The 22,298-nt window shown below is 39.4% G+C and overlaps 1 long non-coding RNA gene across 1 annotated transcript in view; it reads left to right on the forward strand.

Annotated features, from left to right (window-relative positions):
* Positions 1–21,942, forward strand: part of LOC129651683 (uncharacterized) — a 28,459-nt gene extending 6,517 nt beyond the window's left edge. The window contains exon 3 of the long non-coding RNA XR_008714270.1: positions 21,820–21,942. This is a non-coding gene — a long non-coding RNA (uncharacterized LOC129651683). The remainder of the gene's footprint in view (positions 1–21,819) is intronic.
* Positions 21,943–22,298: the final 356 nt, after the last annotated feature.

A 22,298-nucleotide genomic window follows, 5' to 3' on the forward strand; every position in this document is an offset into this window, starting at 1 on the left:
ATGACACGTCCATCTTAGGTGGCCCTAAATGGCATGCCTCATAGTTTCATTGAGTTAGACAAGGCAGTGATCCTTAGTTAGTTTTCTGTGATTTTGGTTTTCATTCTGTCTTCCCTCTGATGGATAAGGATAAGAGGCTTATGGAAGTTTCCTAATGGGAGAGACTGACTGAGGGGGAAACTGGTTCTTTTCTTGTTTTGATGGGTGGGGCCATGCTCAGTAAATCTTAAATCCAATATTCTGTTGATGGGCGGGGCTGTGTTCCCTCCCTATTTTTTGACCTGAGGCCAAACTATGGTGGAGGTAATGAAGATAATGGTGACCTCCTTCAAAAGGTCCCATGCAGGCACTGCTGCACTCAGTGCCTCTGACCCTGCAGCAGGCCACTGCTGACCCATGCCTCCACCAGAGACTCCCGACACTCATGAGCAAGTCTGGGTCAGTCTCTTGTGGGGTCACTGCTCCTTTCTTCTGAGTCCTGGTGTGCACAAGGTTTTGTTTGTGCCCTCTAAGAGTCTGTTTCCCCAGTCCTGTGTTAGTTCTGCTGGCTCTCTGGTGGGTTAATGGCGACCTCCTCTAAGACGGCTTATGCCATACCCAGGTCTGCTGCACCCAGAGCCCTTGCCCCTGAAGCAGCCCATTGGTGACCCATCCCTCTGCAGGCAACACTCAAGCACAGTTCTGGAAATAGCACCTGGAAGTCTGATAAAAATAGACTTTCAGTTGCCAACCGCAGAGATGTTGGTTCAGTAGTCTTGGGAAAGGCAGGGTCCATTTTAGAGTCACTGGAAGACTATACTGCTAAGAAGGCATAGTAACCATCCTTTAACCTGGGAGCTGGCTTTCCAAATTCATTTGTATCAGGAAAAGTTAGAGTTGCTAATTAATCTGAAAAGTGAGGTTGCTGGATTGATCCACTTTAGTTATTCTGTTTTAAGTGTGGCTGTATTTCTTCAAGATGGCCCCATATCATCTGCATTATTTTAGTGTAAAAGAAGTGTTATTCTTTATTATCTCTTGTAATTTTTCTTGTTGCTGCAATCTCCGCTGATAAGTAACTAAACACACCTTCATAGCTGATTGTTTTGTGGAGTTATCTGTGTGCATATCACATATCAGCTAAATTAGCCTTGTAAACAAAGTACCCAAATCAATAAGCGCAAAGACCATCTGGGCAGACTCTTTCTTCACTGTGGCCAGAGCACCCCCACCATTGCGTCTTTGTTCATTTCTTTGGCAGGCGATGCCCTCTTCACCCTGTCAAATCCTATAGATGCTTAAAGGGTTATTGCAAATGTCACATCCTCCTAAAGCATTTCCTGATTTGCTTCTTCCACTTCCTTTTTCTTGCAGAATCAAATGATTGCCATCATCTTTGAGCCCACAAAACTAATAATTACAATTCTTTAATGGGACATATTTTTTCTTCCTTTTCAAAATTTTCCATGTTTATTACTTTATTAAATTACTAAATGGAGAAGGCAATGGCACCTCACTCCAGTACTCTTGCCTGGAAAATCCCATGGACGAGGAGCCTAGTAGGCTGCAGTCCATGGGGTCTCGAAGAGTTGGACATGACTGAGCGACTTCACTTTCACTTTTCACTTTCATGCATTGGAGGAGGAAATGGCAACCCACTCCAGTATTCTTGCCTGGAGAATCCCAGGGACGGGGGAGCTTGGTGGGCTGCTGTCTATGGGGTCACACAGAGTCAGACACGACTGAAGCAACTTAGCAGCAGCAGCAAATTACTAAAAATGCTTATTGTAATACTTAAGTACTACAGAGGTATACACAGTCAAGAATGAAGCCTCATATTAACAGAGACACACTACCATATGTAAAATAGAGAAATAATAGGGAACTACTATACAATCAGGGAATTATGCTTAATAATTAAAAAAATCTGACATGGTACATTATATCTTTTATATATTATATAATATACATTATAGATATATAACTGAATCACTTTGCTATACATCAGACACTAACACAACATTGTAAATCAACTATTCTTCAATTAAAAAATATTGAACTATGAGCCAGTGATCACACTCCAGGGCATATACCTGGTGAAAATCTTAATTCAAAAAGATACATGTACCTCAGTGTTCATTGCAGCACTATTTACAATAGCCAGAACATGGAAGTAAACTAAATCTTCATCTACAGATGAATGGATAAAGAAGATGTGGTAAATATATACAATGGAATATTACTATGCCACAAAAAGAACAAAATAATACCATTTGTAGCAACATGGACCTAGAGATTGTTATACTGAGTGAAGTAAGTCAGACACAGAAAGACAAATATATGATATCACTTATATGAGATATCTAAAAAGAGTACAAATGAACTTATTTTCAAGACAGAAGTAGAGTCACTGATATAGAAAGCAAACTTATAGTTACCAGGAGGAAAATGGTGGGGCAAAAGATAAATTGGGATTGATAGGTACACACTACTATTTGTAATAAAATAGGGGCTTCCTCTGTGGCTCAGTCAGTAAAGAATCTGCCTGCAATGCAGGAGACTCATGAGACTCAGGTTCAATTCCTGGGTTGGGAAGGAATTGAAGAGGGCATGGCAACCCACTCTAGTGTTCTTGCTTGGAGAATCTCATGAACAGAGGAGCCTGGTGGGCTATAGTCTATAGGGTTGCAAGGAGTTGGACATGACTGAAGTGACTAAGCACACATATATAAAATAGATAACTAATGAGAACCTACTGTATAGCACGGGGAATTCTGCTCAGTATTCTGTAATGGCCTATATGGGAAAAGAATCTTAAAAAATAGAATGGATATATGTATATGAATGGGCTGCCCTGGTGGTTCAGATGGTAAAGCATCTCCCTGCAGTGTGAGAGACCTGAGTTCTATCCCTGGGTTGGGGAGATCTCCTGGAGAAGGGAATAGCAACCCACTCCAGTATTCTTGACTGGAGAATTCCATGGACAGAGAACCCTGGGCGAGCTACAGCCTATGGGGTTGCAAAGAGTTGAACACGACTCAGTGACTCACACAGACACACACGTATATTGTATAACTGATTCACTTTGCTGTATACCTGAAATGAACACAACAACGTAAATCAACTAAAATCGAATAAAAATGTTTCAAAAAAATCTAAAAAAGAGCAAAGCCTCAGTCTTCTGCACCTGTCCCACTCCTTACTAGAGACCTTTGAAATATATTTGTAACATGCATCTCTCTGTATACTCAGCCCTTCCTCCAAAACACAAAGTTACTGCGCTTTTTCTGAAAGGTTTAATCTAAATGGAAGTTGGCTTCTGTATGCTGCTCTAGCACATTTCAGTAGAATTCCAAAGAACGTTTGGTCTGTCCTTTAATTTGACTTTAAACGATGCAATGCCACCCATGGGTGCATTCATGAGTGGGTTTCCTAGCTGGTCCATCTCGTCCTGATCCCCTTGAAGGCACAAGGCATTCTTTCCAGGCTCTCCCAGTGCCCCACCTGCATGTGCTCATAGATGGAGGTGTCAGTGCCACCTGGACTAGCCCTCATCCTCTCACCCTGCCTGCTCAGTCCTTTGCCTCATTATCTGCCTCACTCAGGGGTGAGCAAACCTTTCTGTCGAAGGACCAGAGAGCAAATATATTAGGCTTTGAGGGTCATACAGACCTGGTGGAACTCTGCAATGGGAAAGCAGCCATATGCAATATGTGAGATCTCAGTTCCCTGACCAGGGATCAAACCAATGCCCCCCGCATTGGAAGTGCAGAGTCTTAACCATTGGACAGCCAAGGAAGTCCTTCTCTGTCTTTCTTGAAAGCAGATGTGGAATTTATAATTGACACCATGACTTTCTGTTATTAATGTCTGAGTTTTAGTGACCCCAGGGAAATATACATTGGTCATATACATAGCAGCAGGGAGCAGAATGATCCGAGAGAAACTTCTTCCAAAGAGCTCAAACATGTCTTTGACTCTGGAACCTAAGTTCACATATTGAGCTCTTCAATTTACAAATTTTTCCCTTGTCAAAAAAGGAAAATGTCTAACAAACTTAAAGTATACTCAGTAGCCATATTAAAGTTCTCATAAATGATTTACAGAAAGCAAAGTAAACACATCTGTCTCTTTGTATTTTAGTTCCTTGGCAGAGAACTCTATTTCAGCTGGCCTCACGTCAGCATGGCTGTTTCCCCCAAACACTCAAGTGCCTCCTGCTCACGTGATCTTTTATTTTATTTTTTTGAAATGAATACCTGATTCTCTGTCTTCTATAGCTACATATTTGGTCTACGGGGATGTTTTCAAAATGTGCTCTGCCATCACTGGCGGCATGATGACCTGTAGCTTATAAGCCAGAGAATAAATGCATACTGTATTTACCTAGAAAGAGCCTTTCAAGGGTACATTTTTATGGAATCATGGGCCCGTTTTCAAAGATCAGTTTCAATTTCCCTGACACAATATCATATAGTCAATAGCAGGAGTTGGCAGACTCCAGCAATGCTTGCTTTTGTATGGCTCATGAGCTAAGAATGGCTTTTAACATTTAAAAATTATTTTAAAACTCAAAAGAAGAATAATATTTACTGATCTGTGAAAATTGTATAAAATTCACATTTCAGTGTATCAGATCACAGCCATACCTATTTGTTCTGTATTATACACTGTTGCTTTATCGACAGAGCCAAATCCTTGGGCAGATGGCTGTCATTCGACCTGCAAAGTCCTTCACTGCAAGTTTGTTGAACCATGGTTTAGAGCGTGGGCTTTGGATCAGACTTTCTTGGTTTAAATTCTGGCTCTGCCTTTTACAGTGTGAAACCTACGGGTTTGTTTTTTTTCCCTATAACATATTTTCTTGTCTATAAAACGCCATATACTTCATTGTTTTCTTGTGAGAATTAAATGGACTTCTCCGGATTCTCCACTCCCTCTATTTAATAAACAAACAAACAAATATTTAAATTTAAACTTCCACTTCCTCTAAATATCACTGTTCCAATTGGAAGAATTCTGCTCTTTCCCGATCAAGGCCCAAGTATTCAAATAAGAGACTGCAAAGTTGTGGAATTAACTGGTATTAATATTTGGATTCAGCAAATAGCAGTATCAATCTTTTGGGTTTGCTTTTCCACTGGTTCATCTGTAAGATGATAAGAAGCACTTAAAAAATAGATTTAAATTTATTAATTTTTAATTGGAAGATAATTGCTTTACAATATTGCGTTGGTTTCTGCCATATATCGGCATGAATCAGCCATAGGTAAATGTACATACCACTCAGAAAAGCCATGGATTTTCTTCTATGTCTGGAGGTGGAAATTTCATGTCTGAGCATGTGTTTTGTAGCTGTAATTCATCCTGTGTTCAGAATCAACTTTGTAGGCCTGTGGTCTTAGTGTTCCTCCCTTGGGGCAGTGACCTCCCAGGTCCTCAGGTGTCACCAGCTGTAGATGTGCTGTCTGGGTGACCCTAGGCACTGGTTTGCTCAGGTTCGTGAGTGCTTGTCTGAGCTGATTCCCAGGCCTGCCGCCTCACAGATGGGAGTCTCACCTCCTTGTGCCCATCTCAGTGTGATGATCTCACTTCTGTAGTCATGCTCTTTGGTACTAAGTTGTCAGTTGTGGTTGTTTGCTTGAACACAACAGAAATTCAGTCTGATAAAGAAAGAAGCACTTGGAAGAATCCTGGCTGGCAAATTAAATCGTGGAGGAAGTGAAGAGCTGCCCCACCAGGCCTCAAGAAGGAGCCCATGAAGCTGTGTGGATTATGTGGATTTGAGAACACAGAACTCTTTTTAAGATGCTACTGTTACGTGACTCATCTCCATCACTGTCTCCTGTATGATTTGGCATAAGATTCAAGGATCTGGGGATGTGAATCTAATGGGTCACACACGTGGTCAGGAGGGAGGGACTTGTCATTGAAATCCCTCCAGAGTCAAACTGACTGAGTAAGAATGTCTGACTTCTGCCTTTAATGTTTTTGGTGGTGATGGTGAATGGGGTGAGTGGGTGGAGGGAGATATTACTTAAATTTTCTCTAAACCTTGGTTCCCAAAACTATAAAATCCTGATAATTATACTTCTTTTGTTCTGTTGTAAAGATGAATGAAATAATATGTAGAAAGTTATCTATACCATGCTTGGCACACGGTGAGCACGCCATGACTGGTGATGATTATCCTAATTATTACTCTCTGCATCAATTCCCTTTATGCAACAATGTTTTCCCCATCAAAAGCTGTGCTCTCAGAACCCATGACTCATAATCTAGAGCTCCATTCCTATTTCCAGTCATAAGCAACAGTAGAAATTGCACTCAAGGGTAAAAGGATTAGATCCATGAAATAATTTATTACTCTTTAAAACAAAATGTTCGGGCCAGTGACAAGGCTGTCTGTAGACCATGTCAGTAGCTGTTTTCTGACCTACTTCTGTTAGATTGAAATCTCTCTTAGGATGAAGGCTGGGTCTTACTCAGTTTTTTAAAGTTTATTTTAACTGATAATTACTGAGCATCTACCATAGGCAAAGCCCAATGGGGGTGGAGAGAGAGCAGTATTAAAGGAACTCTGTAAGAGTAAAGATATTGCCCCTTTTTTACAAAACAATTTCAATGTGAGAGGAGGAAAGTTAACCTAAAGCAACTGGAAGGCAGCTGAATTGGGGGTTTACTGGACTGCAGAGACTGGTTAAAGATATCAGTAATGTCTGTGGTTCTATCTGAATACAGTATTATTGAAAAGATACTACGATGCTTTGTCTGTTGACATAAATCAGCTTAAGTATCTTTTACTAATGTAACTAGCCAAATTGTGGGTGAACAAAGGATACCTGATTAGCTGTCTATCCATGTATTTTATAAGAGAGAGATTTCACTTGTCTAAGGAGTCATTATTAAAACTTCATCTTAAATCAGTAAATCACTTTATTAACTTTTCTTTTTTTTTGGCAGCATGCAAGGACATAGTTCTGCATGTGTGTGTGTGTGTGTGTGTGTGTGTTAGTAACTCAGCCGTGTCTGACTCTTTATCACCCCATGGGCAGTAGTACACCAGGCTCCTCTGTCCATGGGATCAAACCTGTGCTTCTTGCAGTGAAAGCACAGACTCTTAATCACTGCACCTTCAGGGAGTTTCATGATCACTTTCAGTTCAGTTCAGTTGCTCAGTCATGTCCGACTCTTTTGCAGCCCCATGGACTGCAGCACAACAGGCTTCCCTGTCCATCACCAACTCCAGAGCTTACTCAAACTTGTCTCCATCTCATCATTGATGCCATCCAACCATCTCATCCTCTGCTGTCCCCTTCTCCTCCCACCTTCAATCTTTCCCAGCATCAGGGTTTTTCCCAATGAGTCAGTTCTTTGCATCAGATGGCCAAAAATTGGAGTTTCAGCTTTAGCATCAGTGCATCCAATGAATATTTAGGACTGATTTCCTTCAGGATTGACTGGTATGATGTCCTTGAAGTCCAAGGGACTCTCAAGAGTCTTCTCCAATACCACAGTTCAAAAGCATCGATTCTTTGGTGCTCAGCTTTGAGTCCAACTCTCACATCTATAAATGACTACTGGAAAAACCAAGGCTTTGACAAGACAGAACTTTGTTGGCAAATTAATGTCTCTGTTTTTAAATATGCTGTCTAGGTTGGTCATAGAACAAGGAGCAAGCATCTTTTAATTTCATGGCTGCAGTCACCATCTGCAGTGATTTTGGAGCCCAAAAAATAAAGTCAACCACTGCTTTCATTGTTTCCCCATCTATTTGTTATGAAGTGATTGAACCAGATGCCATGATCTGAGTTTTCTAATCCTGAGTTTTAAGCCAACTTTTTCACTGACCTCTTCCACTTTCATCAAGAGGCTCTTTAGTTTTTCATTGTTTTCTGCCATAAGGGTGGTATCATCTGCATATCTGAGGTTATTGGTATTTCTCCCGGCAATCTTGATTCCAGCTTGTGCTTTATCCAGCCAGGCATTTTGCATGATGTACTCTGCATATAAGTTAAATAAGCAGGGTGACAATATACAGCCTTGAAGTACTCCTTTCTAACTGTTGCTTCCTGACCTGCATACAGGTTTCTCAAGAAGCAGGTTAGGTGGTCTGGTATTCCCATCTTTTTCAGAATTTTCCACAGTTTATTGTGATCCACACAGTCAAAGGCTTTGGCATAGTCAATAAAACAGAAGTAGATATTTTTCTGGAATTCTCTTGCTTTCTCAATGATCCAGCGGATGTTGGCAATTTGATCTCTAGTTCCTCTGCCTTTTCTAAGTCTAGCTTGAACATCTTGAAGCTCACGGTTCACATACTGTTGAAGTCTGGCTTGGAGAATTTTGAGCATTACTTTACTAGTGTGTGAGATGAGTACAATTGTGCAGTAGTTTGAGCATTCTTTGGCATTGCCTTTCTTTGGGATTGGAATGAAAACTGACCTTTGCCGTCCTGTGGTCACTGCTGAGTTTTCCAAATTTGTTGGCATATTGAATGCAGCACTATAACAGCATCATCTTTTAGGATTTGAAATAGCTCAACTGGAATTCCCTTACCTCCACTAAATTTGTTTGTAGTGATGCTTCCTAAGGCCCACTTGACTTCCCATTCCAGGATGTCTGACTCTAGGTGAGTGATCACACGATCGTGGCTATCTAGGTCATGAAGATCTTTTTTGTATAGTTATCCTGTGTATTCTTACCACCTTGTCTCAATATCTTCTGCTTCTATTAGGTCCATACCATTTCTGTCCTTTATTGTGCCTGTCTTTGCATGAAATGTTCTAATTTTCTTGAAGAGATCTCTAGTCTTTCCCATTCTATTGTTTTCCTCTATTTCTTTGCCTTGATTGCTGAGGAAGGCATTCTTATCTCTCCTCACTATTCTTCGGAATTCTGCAATTCAAATGGTTATACCTTTGCTTTTCTCTTTTGCCTTTAGCTTCTCTTCTTTTCTTAGCTATTTGTAAGGCCTCCTCAGACAACCATTTTGCCTTTTTGCATTTCTTTTTCTTGGGGATGGCCTTGATCCCTGCCTCCTGTATAATGTCACGAACCTCCATCCATAGTTCTTCAGGCACTCTGTCTATGAGACCTAATCCCTTGAATCTATTTGTCACTTCCATTGTATAATTGTAAGGGATTGGATTTAGGTCATAGATGAATGGTCTAGTGGTTTTCCCTACTTTCTTCAATTTAAGTCTGAATTTGGCAATAAGGAGTTCATGATCTGAGCCACAGTCTGCTCCCGATCTTGTTTTTGCTGACTGTATAGAGCTTCTCCATCTTTGGCTGCCAAGAATGTAATCAATCTGATTTCAGTATTGACCATCTGGTGATGTCCATGTGTAGAGTCTTCTCTTGTGTTGTTGTAAGAGGGTGTTTGCTATGACCAGTGTGTTCTCTTGGCAAAACTGTTAGTTTTGACCTGCTTCGTTTTGTACTCTAAGGCCAGATTTGCCTGTTACTCCAGGTATCTCTCGACTTCCTACTTTTGCATTCTAGTCCCCTATAATGAAAAGGACATCTTTTTTGGGTGTTAGTTCTAGGTCTTGTAGGTCTTCATAGAGCCATTCAACTTCAGCTTCTTCAGCATTACTGGTCAGGGTATAGACTTGGATTACTGTGATATTTAATGGTTTGCCTTGGAAATAAATAGAGATCATTCTGTCATTTTTGAGATTGCATCCAAGTACACATTTTAGACTCTTTTGTTGGCTATGATCTCTACTCCACTTTTTCCGAGGGATTCTTGCCCACAGCAGTAGTTATAATGGTTCCAAATTACATCCACCCATTCCAGTACACTTTAGTTTGCTCATTCCTAAAATGTCAATGTTCACTCTTTCCATCTCCTGTTTGACCACTTCCAATTTGCCTTGATTCATGGACATAACATTCCAGGTTCCTATGCAATATTGCTCTTTACAGCATTGGACTTTACTTCCATCACCAGTCACATCCATAACTCGGTGTTGTTTTTGCTTTGGCTCCATCTCTTCACTCTTTCTGGAGTTATTTCTCCACTGGTCTCCATTAGCATATTGGGCACCTACTGACCTGGAGAGTTCCTTTTTCATTGTCCTCTCTTTTTGCTTTTTCATGGTGTTCATGCATCACTTTAGAGAATAGGAATAAGTTAAGAGGTAAACACACATATGGGAGAGATTCATATCTAGTTTTTTCCCTCATGTTTGTTCCCAAGCAACAGGATCTGAAAATGTAAAATATGAGAACATTTGAATTATCTTTGTATTTTAAAAGTAAGTGTGTTTTGCATAAGTCTAGAATTTCCCAACAATTTTACATGGTTTAGATTAAATTAGGGCTTCCGTGGTCACTCAGACATTTATGAATCTGCCTGCAATGTGGGAGACCCAGGTTTGATTCTGGAGTCTATAAGATCTCCCTGGAGAAGGGAATGGCTATGTACTCCAGTATTCTTTTTTTTTTTTTTTTTTTGTCACTTTATTCATTTTTTTAATAGGAGGATAATTACTTTATAGAATTTTGTGGTTTTCTGTCAAACAGCAATAAGAATCAGCCATAGGTACACCCATGTCTCCTCCCTCCTGAACCTCCCTCCCCAGCCCACCTTCTTGATTGTCACAGAGCCCCTGTTGGAGTTTCCCGAGTCATACAGCAAATTCCTGTTGGCTATTTTACGTATGGCATTGTAAGTTCCATGTTACTCTCTCCATACATCTCACCCTCTCCCTCCTCCCCTCCCCCATGTCCATAGGTTTGTTTTCTATGTCTGCTTCTCCATTGCTATTCTGAAAATAAATTCATCAATACCATCTTTTTAGATTCCATATATATGCATCAGTATATGATAGAATTCCATGGACAGAGGAGTCTGGTGAGCTACAGTTCATGGGGTCACAAAGAGTTGGACACGATTGAGTGACTAACACTTTTAGATTAAATTTATTCATCCCTTCTTATGTTCATTTTTTTTTTTAATTTCTGGGGAATTTTGAAAACCTCCCTTTTGTGACATCAGCTAAAATACCATTTGAAAAATAATAAAAACATATTTTTGCTAATGAAATGATTATGGCTATTTTAGTAATTTTTTGAGGGACTTCATGTACTTCTAGTATAAAATAATAGCAGATACCATTTTTTGAACATCTTATAAAAGATATTTTGGTTATTGCCGTATAACAAACTGTACCAAAATCTACTACTTTAAAATAACCATTTTGTTTTATTTATGGTTTTGTGGGTCAGGACTCTGGGAAAGTCTTGGCTAAGTATTTTGTCTCTGTTCCATATGGTGTTAGATGGGGCAACTGAGGCTATGGGTCCCCCTTCCAAGATGGCTTGTTCACTCACATATCTGAGACTTCAAGTGCTCCTTGAATTATCTTTCTCCATATGGCATTTCATCCTTCAGAGCCCCTCCATGTGACTTGGGCTTTCATAGCATGGTGGTTTCACAGTATTGTACTTCTTACACAGTAGCTGACTTCTACAAGGCAGAAGTGAATATTACCAGGCCACTTAAGCACTATCACGACTGGTACAGCATCATTTTTTCCATATCTTCTTGGTCAAAGCAGATCCAGGGTCTGCCCAGACTCAAGGGAGTGGAAAAACACACTCCATCTCTTAATAGAGGAGGACAAAGTCACATTGCAAAAGAGTACATGAGATGGGAGCCATCTTTGGAAAATATGATTAGCCACACTAGAATGTATTTAAAATCGTTTCCATGAATTGCATTCATTTGAGCCTTTCAATAACTCCATTATGAAGTAGTGACTATTACCACTGCCATTTTTCAGATGACCAAACTGAATCCCATGCTGCTAAATAACCAGCCCAAACACTGCAGACCTAGTGAGTGGTATATCTTATTTAGACAATGAGGAATCTGATTTGTGGGCATATACTCTTTACCACTATGTTTTCTTGCCTACCACAGAAAAAGCATGAATATGGGCCCATACAAACATTTAGCAGTTGATTTAAATCCTCTTCTTTGTACTTAGGACAAAAAGTGTGCACAGAGAGTACTGTAATATATATCATTGTAAATGTGTCCTTGACTCATTTTATGTACCTGAATGCAAAATGACTTGTTGGGTCAAAAGGTTAGTATGTTCATAAATTTGATAAATTCTGACAATACTATCTTGCAGACTCTGGTCAATGTATAATCCTCTATCAATGTATGAGAGGTCTGTTTTCCATCTCTTTGCCAACAATGTGATTTGAAGCTCTTTGATCTTTGCCAAATAAGCCAGTGAAATATGGTATATCACCGTAATTTAATTAACATGTCTCCTATTATGAGTGATGTTGTTCAACCATTTCTTTTTCTGTGAACCATCTCTTCATATTGTTGCCAATATTTTTTATTGGAATATATATTTATCTCACTTCCAACACACTTCATATATTAAGAAATTAGTATTTTGTCTGCAAATATTTGCTAGCTTTTGCATGTGACTTTGTTTCTGATGTTTTTGTTCAGTTCAGTTCAGTTGCTCAGTCATGTTCGACTCTTTGCAACCCCATGAATCGCAGCACACCAGGCCTCCCTGTCCATCACCAACTCCTGGAGTCCACTAAAACCCATGTCCATCAAGTCGGTGATGCCATCCAACCATCTCATCCCCTGTCATCCTCTTCTCCTCCTGCCCCCAATCTTTCCCAGCATCAGGGTCTTTTCCAATGAGTCAGCTGTTCGCATCAGGTGGCCAAAGTATTGGAGTTTCAGCTTCAACATCAGTCCCTCCAATGAACACCCAAGACTGATCTCCTTTAGGATGGACTGGTTGGATCTCCTTGCAGTCCAAGGGACTCTCAAGAGTCTTATCCAACACCACAGTTCAAAAGCATCAATTCTTCAGTGCTCAGCTTTCTTTATAGTCCAACTCTCACATCCACACATGACTACTGGAAAAACCATAGCCTTGACTAGATGGACCTTTGTTGGCAAAGTAATGTCTCTGCTTTTGAATATGCTATCTAGGTTGGTCATAACTTTCCTTCCAAGGAGTAAGCGTCTTTTAATATCATGGCTGCAATCACCATCTGCAGTATATACAGATATAACCAAGTTTTATATATATATATGTATGGATGTGAGAGTTGGACTGTAAAGAAGGCTGAGCGCCAAAGAATTGATGCTTTTGAACTGTGGTGTTGGAGAATACTCTTGAGAGTCCCTTGGACTGCAAAGAGACCCAACCAGTCCATTCTGAAGGAGATCAGCCCTGGGATTTCTTTGGAAGGAATGATGCTAAAGCTGAAACTCCAGTATTTTGGCCACCTCATGCGAAGAGTTGACTCTTTGGAAAAGACTATGATGCTGGGAGGGATTGGGGGCAGGAGGAGAAGGGGACTACAGAGGATGAGATGGCTGGATGGCATCACTGACTCGATGGACGTGAGTCTCAGTGAACTCTGGGAGTTGGTGATGGACAGGGAGGCCTGGTGTGCTGCGATTCATGGGGTCACAAAGAGTCGGACATGACTGAGCGACTGAACTGAACTGAACATACACACACACACACATTCATCTTCTGATTTTTTTGTCATAATTTAGAAGGCTTTTTCTCTACTGCAAAATTATGAAAATCATCTCTCATGTTCTATTTTAAAACTTGAGGAATCACTCAAAGCTTCCCAGTCTACCTGGTTGAGACAAACTTTTAAAATTAGGAGAAGGCACATAAGAACCTGGATTCCTGGTTTGGGAGATCTGCAGCTCTGATCTGCACTCCCACATGGAAACACTGGGCTGCAGGTGACTGGCAGCCCTACTCCTTTGGACTGGACCTGTCCTCCTGTTTTATTACAGTCCCAACCTTGCCCTTACTGCTCACTGATGTTCCAAGCAATACCTCCTAGGCGATTAAGCTCCCTGCTCTTGAATTAGAACTGTATGTGAGGTTAGAGGTAAAATGTCTGAGTAAAAAAGTTGGGCTCTTTCCAGAGCGGTCTTTTGTGTGTGTGTGTGTGTGAGTTTCACATATCTCTCCATTTAAATTGTGTAATGTGGTGTTTCCAAAAGCAGAGTACACTCCCATATCCTGGAAATAGGCAAAGCTATAATGCAAATGCAGTACATCTTTTCAATGGACACCTTGGCATGAAATTGGTGGTGATGATGACAGTATATAATTTGCTCGTGAATAATTTAAAATATGTTTGCTAAAAAGAGATATCAACTTATTCTGGAGTACAAATTAATATTTTAATAACTTTTTTAAGATTAAAAAAACTCTATGTCTTTGGGCCCCATTTATGTATTCACTCATCTCTGATGTAAGGGTTACTTAGGTGTAAAAGTTTGATACCATCGGATGAGGAATTCTGAATGCATGCTCGTTCACTCAGTCTTGTCTGACTCTTTGAGACCTCATCGACTGTAGCCCACCAGGCCTCTCTGTTCATGAAAATTTTCAGGCAAGAGTACTGGAATGGGTTGCCATTTCCTCTTCCAGGGGATCTTCCTGATACAGGTATCGAATCCACGTCTCCTGCTTTGACAGGTGGATTCTTTACCACTGAGCTGCATGGGAAGCCCCATGACAAGCCTAATTATAGACAAATTGCATTGCCAAGTCAGGCCTTCCCACACTTTATATAATCATCTCATTTCAAATAGCTGATGTTGGGCTAGTGCCTGATAATTGAGTTTTCAGGTAAAAAATGTTGCTTGATTCAGAGGGTTATTGTGATTTAGCATGTTATTAATAAAGACTACATAAAGACTGAAAAGAAATATTATATATGTGAAAAAGAGTAAAACAGAGAACCCAAGAGAGGGAAATTATACTCTCTCTGTAAATGTTTTCAGAATTTTATTCAAATAATAGAGAACAGATTTATTTCAACCAACATTTATTAAATGCTTAGTGTGTGCCAGGATAGTGACTTCAGATGGTGACTACAGCCATGAAATTAAAAGATGCTCGCTCCTTGAAGAAAAATTATGACCAAACTAGACAGCATATTAAAAAGCAGAGATATTACTTTGCCAACAAAGGTCCATCTAGTCAAAGCTATGATTTTTCCAGTAGTCATGTATGGATGTGAGAGTTGGACTGTGAAGAAGGCTGAGCGCCGAAGAATTGATGCTTTTGAACTGTGGTGTTGGAGAAGACTCTTGAGAGTCCCTTGGACTGCAAGGAGATCCAACCAGTCCATCCTAAAGGAGATCAGTCCTGAATGTTTATTGGAAGGACTGATGTTGAAGCTGAAACTCCAATACTTTGGCCACCTGATGCGAAGAGCTGACTCATTTGAAAAGACCCTGATGCTGGGAAAGATTGAGGGCAAGAGGAGAAGGGGACGACAGCGGATGAGATGGTTGGATGGCGTCACCGACTCAATGGACATGCGTTTGAGTAAGCTCCAGGAGTTGGTGACAGACAAGGGAAGCCTGGCATGCTACAGTCCATGGGGTCACAAAGAGTTGGACACAACTGAGTGACTGAACTGAACTGAACAAACTGTGTGCCAGGAATGGTTAATTAAATAGAATAGAGTAGCTTTATTTACAGTATTTACAATCTGAGGGCAGAAAGAAGGATATTAGCCCCAAACACCACAAACTGTCTCTTTCTCTTCTCTTCCTTTGGGTGCAGAACACCTAAAATGCTGGATAAACTATATTTTAAAATAAAATATTTAAAAAGCCCAAATGAGCTGACAGTAAAGAAAAAGAAAAAAGACAAGAACTCATAAGAAAGCACCTTTCTCTCCTTGTGTGCTTCTGTCAGTGATCCTTGTGTAGAAACTTGGTTTTAACGGTATACAGCATGGACGTCAAAAGACGCAGCCTAGGGTCCAGACAGGGCAGGAAGTCTGATTGGCAAGCTCTGTTTAAAAACAGGACCCTAATGGATGACCCTCACAATGGGCAAACTAGAAAATCCATCCCCACAAAGGAGACTTGAGTATCTTGGACTTTGATTTGAATGCTATTTTGAAAAAGAAAGAAAAGAAAAATCCGAAAACACTTCATCTGAGAATTTCTAACCCATCAGTCTGAGTTCACTTTAGTTTGGAGGCCATAATTCACTGTACCTGAGTCGTCTAAAAATATTCTCAGACCAAAATTTAGTCCAAGTGGTCCTGAGCTGGTAAGTGCCTGCAAACAACTGGTAGGAACAAACAGAGCAGTTTTTTTTTTTTTTTTTTTGAGTAATATACTTTAAATAGTTTCAGAGACTGTCCATAGATGAAGTCAAAGGAACATGAGTTCATCATAAAAATTTTAAAAATATATACAAGGAAATTGAATACCCTGAGAAAGTCAACAAAAAAATACAAAGTAGAATTGGATTTGTAAGAACTGCATAATCATCAGATATGGACTCTAAAATAATTTCATACATTAAATAAATAAATAAAGACATTGAAAAGATGGTAAAAGTATAAGAAACTGTGAATACTGTAGATTTGTATTGGAAACCACATAAAATTTCCATAAATAAACAATATAATAATTAAAATAAAAACTGAGTATGTAAATACCAAATTGAAAGCAGCTAACAAGAAAATTAATGAACTGGAAGAGATATGACTAAGTTACCCAGAAAGTAGCATACAGAAATAAAAATACAAAAAATATAAAACTTCTTACTTCAGTAAGAAGTTAGGAGACATGGTAGATAGAGTAAGAAAGTCCAAGTGTCTAACTGAAAACTCAGAAAGTTAAATGAGAAAAAACTGGGGAGAGATAACAGCCAAAGAGATAATAGCTGAGCAGTTTCCTCAGTTGATGAATAACTATAATCCTTAGGTTAAGGATGCTCAAGGAATCTCAACTGAATTAAAATGAAAACCCATCTGAAAACATGCTAGTGAAACCACAGACCAACAAAGACAAAGTGATAATCTTGAAGCCATCAGTATAAGAAAAAGCAACTAGAGAGAAAAGAAAGATTATCTACAAAGCTGTGTTAACTAGACTGACAGCTAACTTCTCAAAAGCAGTAGTGGACCTTAAAAGAAAATATAGTAATATTCTTCAATGTATGAAAAAGAAAATAATTATTGGTATAGATGATTAAATGTAGAATTGAATATTCAGTGAAATTATTTTTAAGATTAGGTTAAATGAAGACATTTCAGCACAAAACAAAGGAGCAAAAGAACACCCAAACCAAAAATTGAAATCCTGAGTTTACTACCAATAATTCTTCGTTAATAAATATCTAAAGACTATATTTCAGAAAGAGGAAAATGAGCCCTGAGGAACACCTGAGACACAAGGAGGTGTGGTAAATAAATAATATGGTGTACTTCTGGGTAAATACAAACACTGACTACATAAAGCAGTTAAAAATCTAATTAATAGGCATATAAAATCAATATAGATTGAATATAAATAAAAGGCTATATATATATTTAATATCAATAAAAGGCTATATATATATATATATATATATACACACACACATATCTGTGCTGCTGCTGCTGCTGCTGCTAAGTTGCTTCAGTCGTGTCCGACTCTGTGCAAACCCATAGACAGCAGCCCACCAGGCTCCGCCATCCCTGGGGTTCTCCAGGCAAGAACACTGGAGTGGGTTGCCATTTCCTTCTCCAATGCATCAAGTGAAAAGTGAAAGGGAAGTCGCTCAGTCACGTCCAACTCTTAGCGACCCCATGGACTGCAGCCTACCAGGCTCCTCCGTCCGTGGGATTTTCCAGGCAAGAGTACTAGAGTGGGGTGCCATTGCCTTCTCCACACATATATGTGTGTGTGTATATATATATATATATATATATATGGTTATACACCTTCTTCAACAACACAAGAGAAGACTCTACACATAGACATCACCAGATGGTCAATACTGAAATCAGAGTGATTATATTCTTTGCAGCCAAAGATGGAGAAGCTCTATACAGTCAGCAAGAAACAAGACCGGGAGCGGACTGTAGCTCAGATCATGAACTCCTTGTTGCAAAATTCAGACTTAAATTGAAGAAACGAGGGAAAACCACTAGACCATTAAGGTATGACCTAAATCAAATCCCTTACAATTTTACAGTGGAACTGAGAAATAGATGTAAGGGACTAGATCTGATAGAGTTCCTGATGAACTATGACGGAGGTTCATGACACTGTACAGGAGACAGGGATCAAGACCATCCCCAAGAAAAAGAAATGCAAAAAAGCAAAATGGTTATCTGAGGAGGCCTTACAAATAGCTGTGAAAAGAAGAGAAGTGAAAAGCAAAGGAGAAAAGGAAGGATCTACCCATTTGAATGCAGAGTTCCAAAGAATAGCAAGGAGAGATAAGAAAGCCTTCCTCAGCAATCAGTGCAAAGAAATAGAGGAAAGCAATAGAAGAGGAAAGACTAGAGATCTCTTTAAGAAAATTAGAGATATCAAGGGAATATTTCATGCAAAGATGGGCTCGATAAAGGACAGAAATGGTATGGACCTAACAGAAGCAGAAGATATTAAGAAGAGGTAGCAAGAATACACAGAAGAACTGTACAAAATAGATCTTCATGACCCAGATAATCACGATTGTATGATCACTCACCTAGAGCCAGACATCCTGGAATGGGAAGTCAAGTGGGCCTTAGAAAGCATCACTACGAACAAAGCTAGTGGAGGTGATGGAATTCCAGTGGAGCTATTCCAAAATCTGAAAGATGATGCTGTCAAAGTGCTGCACTCAATATGCCAGGAAATTTGGAAAACTCAGCAGTGGCCACAGGACTGGAAAAGGTCAGTTTTCATTCCAATCCCAAAGAAAGACAATGCCAAAGAATGCTCAAACTACCACACAATTGCACTCATCTCACATGCTAGTAAAGTAATGCGCAAAATTCTCCAAGCCGGGCTTCAGCAATATGTGAACCGTGAACTTCCAGATGTTCAAGCTGGTTTTAGAAAAGGCAGAGGAACCAGAGATCAAATTGCCAACATCTGCTGGATCATCAAAAAATCAAGAGAGTTCCAGAAAAACATCTATTTCTGCTTTATTGACTATGCCAAGCCTTTGACTGTGTGGATCACAATAAACTGTTGAAAATTCTGAAAGAGATGGGAATACTAGACCACCTGACCTGACTCTTGAGAAATCTGTATGCAGGTCAGAAAGCAACAGTTAGAATCGGACATGGAACAACAGACTGCTTCCAAATAGAAAAAGGAGTATCTCAAGGCCTTATATTGTCACCCTGCTTATTTAGCTTATAGGCAGAGTACATCATGAGAAACACTGGGCTGGATGAAGAACAAGCTGGAATCAAGATTGCCCAGAGAAATCTCAATAACCTCAGATATGCAGATGACACCACCCTTATGACAGAAAGTGAAGATGAATTAAAGAGCCTCTTGAGGAAAGTGAAAGAGGAGAGTGGAAAAGTTGGCTTAAAGCTCAACATTCAGAAAACAAAGATCATGGCATCCGATCCCATCACTTCATGGGAAATAGATGGGGAAACAGTGGAAACAGTGGCTGACTTTATTTTTTGGGGCTCCAAAGTCACTGCAGATGGTGACTGTAGCCATGAAAATTAAAGACTCTTTCCACTAGAAGGAAAGTTATGACCAACCTAGACAGCATATTAAAAAAGAGAGACATTACTTTGTCAACTAATGTCCACCTAGTCAAGGCCATGGTTTTTCCAGTAGTCTTGTATGGATGTGAGAGTTGGACTATAAAGAAAGCTGAGTGCTAAAGAATTGATGCCTTTAAACTGTGGTGTTGGAGAAGACTCTTGAGAGTCCCTTGGACTGCAAGGAGATCCAACCTGTCCATCCTAAAGGAGATCAGTCCTGAGTGTTCATTGGAAGGAATGATGCTGAAGCTGAGGCTCCAATACTTTGGCCACATGATTCGAAGAGCTGACTCATTTGAAAAGACCCTAATGCTGGGGAAGATTGAGGGCAGGAGGAGAAGGGGAAGACAGAGGATGAGATGGTTGGGTGGCATCACCGACTCAATGGACATGAGTTTGGGTAAACTCTGGGAGTTGGTGATGGACAAGGGAAGCCTGGTGTGCTGCAGTCCATGGGGTCTCAAAGAGTCGGACACTACTGAGCGACTGAACTGAGCTGAAAATCAGTATAGGAATAAAATCCTCAAATGCATAGCATGCAAGTTACAAGGCATGATCAATATTTTAGGGCTGTAAGATTTGTGTTTTTCAAAATGAATATAAAAATATTGATTAACCTTTCTTTTTTAAAGTTAAGTATGTTAACTATGCATGTTGATCATTTCTAGGATACAAATAGCAAAATAAGTGAACAAAGACTTTTTAAATCAGAAGAGGTAAAAAGTGAAATGAAGGGAGAAAAAACAACACTGTCGAGTGAAAAGGGGGCAAGACAAGGTGCAAAAATTCCAAAGTTGGACAAGGAGAAAATACAAAACAAAGTGATAAAAATTAATCCAGATATACCATTAATCAAAACAAATATTGGCAAAATAAAATTCATAATTAAAAGAGAAATAGTGTCTGACTGGATGAACAAAGCAACAAATAAACATCGGTGCAGAAAACTAAGATATACATAGCCCACATAAAAAGATACAGCAAATTAAAAGTAAGTAAGTGGAAAAAATTATACCAGACAAATAAGGACTTAAGTAGAATAGCCAGATTAATACTAGACAAAATCTATTGTAAGTAAGGCAAAAGACATTCTAGAAAATATCTGGAGAACATCACATTGAAAGAGCTTCAAAATTTGACAAAATTATAGTAATAGACAAACCAACCATCATAGCGAGAGGTTTCCAGACTACACCCTCAGATGTTTATAGACAAGGCAGCACTCAGTAAGTGTGTAGATTAACCAGATCTAATGAACATATATGGAACTCCTCCCCCAACCCATAGAGAACATACAGAAGATTTATGAGAACTAACCTTGTTCTTAGATATCAGGCAATTCTCAACAAAAAGTGAGAGTGAATGTCATTTACAGCCCAATATGTAAAGAATACAATTGTTAGAAATTTATAACAAAAGTATAATTTTGAGAAACAGTATTGATTAAGAATTTAGAAATACACTCCTACATCTCCCAGGAATCCAATAAGAAACCAAAACAGAAGTTAGAAAATATGTAAAATGACATTTAATGACATTGCTTTTTATGAAAATTTGTAGACAGTTGATGTTCAACTCCAGTTGATGATGCCATATGGAAAAGGGGATGTCAGAACTTCTGTATTTTCAAAAGATTTGGGGAACTGGGGAGTTTTAATGGGAAATTTTCTGATCTTTACAATATTGTGTATGCTTTTTTAAACAACCCACTAAGAGATTAGCAGGTCTGCAGGTCACCTGTAGGTCACCTGTTTGCAGGTTCCAATGTGGGAAGTGGGAAGTCATTGAAAGTTTATTGAACTGGAGAATGATATGATCACACTGATCTGACTCAAACCTCTCAGGGGCTAGTGAGATTGCATATATATTTATAAATATATAGTTATTTAATCTAAACTGTATACACATTAATCATTATATAAATATCAATATTAAACAGTACAGTAAATATTATATAAAATATATTTAAAATATATATTTGTGTGCTGTGCTTAGTTACTCAGTTCTGTCTGATTCTTTGTGACTCCATAGATTGTAGCTTACCGGGCTCTTCTCTCCATGGGGATTCTCCAGGTAAGAATACTGGATTGGATTGCCATGCCTCCTCCAAGGGATCTTCCCAACCCAGGGATCGAACCCAGGTCTCCTGCTTTGCAGGCGGATTCTTTATCAGCTGAACTACCAGGGAAGCCCATATAATTTTGGCTCAATTCTTCACTGCTACAGTTGAGGTACGGAATTTATTAGTTGATTTTGGTACTTAATCACTTTCTTTTGGATGCACAGATTGCTTGCAAGTTTTTGAGGCCCAGGAAAAGGAAGAAAGCCCTTCGTCCTAAGTCTCCAGGGATTGCTGTGGCCATTGATCTTTTGCTTTGATTTATCATATTTTGACACATGATAAGTACCTAATAAATATTGCTTGCTGTGGTGGTTGTTATTTCTGAGCCCCAGTAGTAATAAGATTTAATAATACCAACATTGCAGGGATGGTTTGAGGAAGGCTAGAATCCTTTTTGAATCTTGAATGAAATGAATCTAAAAAGATGGCCGAGGGACTGGGAAGGCTGCTTCAGTGTAGGAGCCCTAGATCAATAGTAGGGGAAGCAAAGAAGGGAAAAGGAGCAGAGTATGGGGAAGGCACACTAAAACGGGGTGTTAGTCTTCCCAAGCCGTCCTGTCTTTGAGATTTCAGTTTATAATGCCATCTCAGAAAGGACTTTCTGATCACCCAGTTATTTCTATCATGTAGCCTTATTCTAATG

Source organism: Bubalus kerabau, chromosome 4 (genome assembly GCF_029407905.1).
Source record: "Bubalus kerabau isolate K-KA32 ecotype Philippines breed swamp buffalo chromosome 4, PCC_UOA_SB_1v2, whole genome shotgun sequence".
Taxonomy (NCBI): Eukaryota; Metazoa; Chordata; class Mammalia; order Artiodactyla; family Bovidae; genus Bubalus; species Bubalus kerabau.